Source organism: Myotis myotis, unplaced genomic scaffold (assembly GCF_014108235.1).
Source record: "Myotis myotis isolate mMyoMyo1 unplaced genomic scaffold, mMyoMyo1.p scaffold_m19_p_10, whole genome shotgun sequence".
Taxonomy (NCBI): Eukaryota; Metazoa; Chordata; class Mammalia; order Chiroptera; family Vespertilionidae; genus Myotis; species Myotis myotis.
This window is the reverse complement of record NW_023416314.1, coordinates 70,456,724-70,462,722: the sequence shown is the minus strand read 5'-3', so window position 1 is coordinate 70,462,722 and position 5,999 is coordinate 70,456,724. Positions and strand designations below refer to the sequence as shown.

General features: G+C 40.9%; 1 pseudogene; it reads right to left on the bottom strand.

Annotated features, from left to right (window-relative positions):
• Positions 1-1,484: 1,484 nt before the first annotated feature.
• LOC118665621 lies at positions 1,485-1,599 on the bottom strand (annotated as a pseudogene).
• Between the last annotated feature and the right edge of the window lie 4,400 nt (positions 1,600-5,999).

The following is a 5,999-nucleotide window of genomic DNA, read 5'->3' as shown; positions in this document are numbered from 1 at the left end:
ACTGGTCAGAGCGTCTGCCCCCTGGTGGCCAGTGCACATCATAGCAAGCAGTTGAGCAACCTTAGCATATCATTAGCATATTACGCTTTGATTGGTTGAACTGGTCGACTAGACATTTAGCATATTAGGCTTTTATTATATAAGATAAGGACCTAGGAAGAGTACATAGTTTGATAATTAAGTTTGGTCTATGCATATCAAAAGAAGTTATTCTCTGGACTAAATGTTAAGGTTCGTGAATTCATTGACAGCACACTACATCCCAGGTGCTGTTCTAAATGATTGTAAAAATGAACATAAAATTTTAAATAAATATATCTCTCCATCATAAACTCCTGGTATAGAAGCTGTTAATAACAAATAAGCCTATAATATAATAATAGGTCATAATAAATACAATGAAAAAAGCATTTAGCCCGAGACAATGGAGACTCGCTGGTAGGGGCATGTTTTTAGATAGGGTACTCACAGCAGATTTTCCAAAGGAAATGACTTTTGAGAAAAAACCTGGGTAAAGCCAAGGAAAGAGGCATATGAAACTTAGTTTATTAAATAATGCTGAAGGCAGGAGAACAACAATACAAAATCTTTCAGTAAAGAATGAGTTTGGTGTATTGGAAAACAACAAAAAGGCCAAGGGTCTAAAAGTGGTAGGAGATGAAATTGGACCTATACATATGTACTACTTTTCAATATTTTATATAAATAAATTTTTCTCTGGACAATATGGAAACCCATTGCAGGATTTTGAGGAGATAAATGTGTTATGGCAGAAATCAGGTCAGCTGGAAGCAACAAACCATATGTACTCAGAGATTCAGAAAAGGACTGTTTATTTGCACTGGTGCTGGCCCAACAAAGTCACCTCCAAAGTCTGAGCTCTGAACTCAGTGGGGTTTGGCCTTCTATACCCCTAGGTTCTTTGTCTCCCATATATGGGACACATAGGCATTCTAGACATTCTTTCTACATTACATGATAAGCTTTGGTATTTTGGGGACCTCCCACCCTCATGGCAGTTTGGCAGTTGGCTGATGCAAGAAACAAGTGAGATTACAGAAGCTGAGGTGTGGTTATGGTGGTGCAAGCAGGAAGGGGGGTTGCCATCTCAAGTGGATGAACACTGACTTGTTTGAGAATAATTGTAGTGAGGGAAGATGAGGGCAAGGAAGCCAATGTCCTCCATACCAGTATTTGTGATAGATAAAGGCATTTTTATTGTGATAGAAAATATGACTTAAGATATATTTTGAAGGCAAAAACTGACAGAATTTTCAGATTGCCTGGACTAGGAGTACAGTTAAGGAATGAGAAAAATAAAAAAAATGACCGCAAAGTTCTTGGCTCAAGTATCTGAGTACATGGTAGCTTCCATGTGAAAAAGAAACAAAAAAAACTGAGAAGAAAAAAAAAGAGTGACTATCAAGAGCTTTGTTTGGAAATGATATATTTGAGAGGTCCTTTACACTTGCATGGAGAGGAGTAGTGGGTAGTTGTGTATAAAAGTTTAAAGCATGAGAGGGAGTACTCAGTCAGCATATATTAAAGTGATAAGAACAGATAGTACACTTGATCTTAGCCAAAAGGCAGAGAAGCGATATCAGCATATAGATGCTGTTGTGGGAGAGAAGAAAAATATTTCCCTCCTACCTCTAAAAAGTTCTTCTGACTAGACTAATAAGCAAATAAATATAATCTAATGTAATAAAAGACAAACATGCAAATTGACTGTACTTTTGCTATGCCTTAAGACACGCCCACCAGCCAATCAGAGTGACTATATGCAAATTAACCCAACCAAGATGGTGGCCGGCAGCCATGAAGCTGAAGCGAGCAGGAGGCTTGCTTGCTCCAATGATGGAGGAAGCCAAGCTTCTCCCCTGCCACGGCCCGGCTGTAAGCTCCACTCAAAGCAACAAAGTTGCAATTATAGAAGGTAAATAAACCCCAGATACCTGCTTTCAGATGGTCGTGGCCATGGAGCTGGAGCGAGCAGGAGCCGGCTCTCAGCTCCACTGAAGGCAACAAAGTTTCAATTATAGAAGGTAAATAAATCCCAGAATAAAAAAAATAAATTAAAAAAAGGAGAGGCTGGGTGCTTCTGTCGCTGAAAGGCTTGGCCAGCCTGAAAACGGCCCCTAGCCCCTCACCCAGGCTGGCCAGGCACCCCAGTGGTGACCCCCACCCTGAAGGGGGTGTGACCAGCTGCAAATAGCCATCAGCCCCTCACTCAGGCTGCCCAGGCACCCCAGCTGGACTCCCACTCTGATCCGGGACACCCTTCAGGGCAAACCAGCTGGCCCCCACCCATGCTCCAAGCCTCTATCCTATATAATAAAAGGGTAATATGCAAACTGACCCTAACAGCAGAAAGACTGGGAATGACTGGTCACTATGACACACACTGACCACCAGGGGGTAGATGCTCAATGCAGGAGCTGCCCCCTGTTGGTCAGTGCTCTCCCACAGGGGGAGCTCTGCTCAGCCACAAGCCGGGCTGATGGTTGCCAGTACAGCGGTGGTGGTGGGAGCCTCTCCCACCTTCTCAGCAGTGCTAAGGATGTCCGACTGCAGCCTAGACCTGCTCCCCGCTGGCAAGTGGACATCCCCTGAGGGCTCCCAGGCTGCCAGAGGTATGTCTGACTGCCAGCTTAGGCCCAATCCCCCAGGGAGTGGGCCTAAGTCAGCAGGTGGTCATCCCCCGAGGGGTCCCAGACTGTGAGAGGGCACAGGCCGGGCTGAGGGACCCCCCCCCCCAAAGTGCACAAATTTTTGTGCACTGGGCCTCTAGTACATATTAATAAAAGAAAATAACAAAATCCATATATATATGGATTCTGTAAGAATATGAGAACAAAGGGCAAATTGGGCAGTTAAGGTTTATTATATGCTGTCTTGACCTAAGGAAATGTCCTACGGACAGGGTTGAAACTTCAAAGGGCAGGAAAGCAATTCACAAGGAGATGGAATACAGATGTTTAGTAAATAAAGATTTCCTTGCCATCTTTAACAATGGGACACATAGAAGACTTTGCTCAAATGGACTTTACTAGTTTCCTTTCTATCACACGTAATTCATATCCAACTATAGTTATTAATAACAATCTTTCTTCTTGGAGCAGGTCCTTAAATTCTTTTAGGCAGTTATGAGAAAGTCAAAGTTTGTATGTGTGTGTGTGTGGTTGTTTTACATATATTGTTTCTTGAAAATAACCAGCTTAAAATAATATCCCAAAGAGGCATATTTTGGGGTGAAAAATTCTGTCTCCCCCCCCCCCCTCAATATTTAAAGACATGAAACTAGATAAGATCATCTCAGGGAGTAGTGAAGATAAAGGAAAGATGAATTACAAGACTAGATCCTGGAACATTTATCATTTAGGAAAAGGAAGTGAGGCTAACTAACAATATTAAGAAGAAACTGTATAACTTAAAAGAAAATCAGGAGAATTCTGTGTCACAGAAGCCAACTGAAAAAAAAAAAGCATTTAGAGAAGGAAATTTATTGTGTAAGATGTGATTGACAGGTCAACAAGGACAAAGATGACTTTAAGTTTGGTGAGATGGTAGTCTCTTCTGACAAATGCAATTTCTGTGAAATTATGGAGAAGAAAGCCTGCAGAGAGTGGGTTCATAAGAAAAGGTGAGATGAAGACAAAACAATTAGCATTGGCTACACTTCTGAGAAAATTTGATGTAAAATGGAGAAGAAAAATGATAGGTAATTGCCAATGCTTCATGAAACAATGGTTCTAGGCATTTTCATTGTTGTTGTTGTTTTTATCATGGAACATATAATAGCAGAAGTGCATTCTGACAGAGAATCCAGGAGAACAGGATAAACTAACAAAACAGGAAAAGGGAAAATTAATTTCAGTACTAAAATTTTTGCATAGGTGACAATGGATGGTGCAATGAACAAGTGTAGGAAACATCCTTGATAAAACCATAGAGTTTATTATAACATGAAATAAAGGCAAACGTCTTGACCAAACGCAGGATCATTGATAGATGTGAAGGTGGGTAGACTCAATACTTCTCTTATTTTTGCTTCTATTTTCTCAGCAAAATAAGAGTTAATACTATCAGTCAACCACGAGAGGAAAATGAGAAGGTGAATTGAGATTCCCAGGAAGTACTAAAATCTTACTTGCATCTTATGGTCATAAATTCAAAGGTCAGAGGAAATGGTTATGTTTTTCTCAAATTTGAATAGAGGCAATCAGAATAGAAACATTAAATTACCAGATGGATTATCTCCATAGATGTATAAGCACCAAAAATAAAAGTGACCAATGCTAAAACCTTCAGTGATTAAAAATCTTTAAGAGGGCTATAGATGACTTTACATGAAAGAACTATCAGATGGTATAGTACTTCAAAAGAGCTGTGTTTCCCCCTAGAATAATGAAGAAATGCTTTCTCAATGTAGAAATATGAAACAAGGATGAATATCCCAAATCTAGGCCCCATGGTATCATTTATCATCATCATCATCATCTTCACCATCACCATTACCATTGATGATATTGCCATCAGTATTGACAGCAGTGGTAGTGTTGGTATTCTCATAATGCCCCATATTTATATCTCCATTTCATTACCTGTTAAATAAGCATCCCAAAAGCCTCTCTTACATCAAAATATACTGTGCCTCAATAAATCAATGATTCAATCTACAGAAGAAAATATACATTTAGGAGAGAACTGAAAAATAGTCTCCTTTTAAAAAATATTTTTATTGAGTTCAGAGAGTAAGGGGAAGAGAGAGAGAGAGAGAGAGAGAGAGAGAGAGAGAGAGAGAGAGAGAGAAAGGAAGAGAGAGAGAGAGAAACATCAATGATGAGAGAGAAGCATTGATCGGCTGCCTCCTGCATGCCCTACATTGGGAATCAAGCCTGCAACCCAGTCATGTGCCCTTACCAGGAATCAAACTGTGACCTCTAGGTTCATAGGTCAATGTTTAACCACTGAGCGGCCTCCTTTCTTTGTATATTCCCTATCACATCTCTTCCTAGAACAGTGCCTGACAAGAAATAGGAACTCAGTAGAGCTTTTGGAAGGAAGAAGAGAATACAGGGACGAAAGAGGAAAGATTGCATCTTAGGCTCTCATGCCTGCTCTGTCATTTCATTGTTTTGTCAGAGCTCCAGGAATATGCTTCCTGGTCATGGCAAGTGAGGATTGGGTTGGGAGCAGGGAGGCGAGTGCTCATACCAGGCAATGAGGAGACATCTTCATACAGAGAAGAAATAAAATCTCTTTGGTCTTAAAAAGCCCAGAGCTCCACAGTGGCTGTACTTATTTTCTCTTAGTTCCCTAGGGAGACTGGCAGTGGAAGGAAATTGTGCTTCTGACTAACAGTGACAGACCATTTTTTATTTAGCCATGGCTACTCTCAAAGTTTTACCTATTCCAAAGAAAGTAATTGTAAGGCTATTTTTGTAAAGCTTAACCTCCCTGGTGTAAGTTACTGCATTCTGGGGAGAAGTGCTATTCCAGGTCTCTCAGCATTGTCCTCCAACACTGTCTTTCAAGAAATTTCTATCCCAGAGGAACCCAAGGCCATTGCTTCATGCATAATGACACTTAGCGTCTCAACAGTACTTATCATCTTAGAGGCACTCTGCAAACATCAACTAACTAGCCCTTAGAAAAAGCACTGTGGAGAAAAGCATGCTTATTCATTCACATCTTAGGTTCGGGTAACCAAAACGAAGAAGCAATATGAATAAGTCCACTTAAAACAAGCCTACCCAGGGTGTGGAAGCAGGATCTGAAACTTGTGAGAGAGTGCTCCCCAAGGTTACATTAAATGAGATTACAAATTAACCGTGACACCAGTACACAGTGACAACATTCCTTGACTTGATAAAAATGATTGTCTTGGGTTAATATGGATACAGAAATAGGACTGATTTGATACTAATCCAGCCGTGGGCAAACTACGGCCTGCGGGCCGGATCCGGCCTGTTCGGCTGTTCTATCCGGCCCACGGA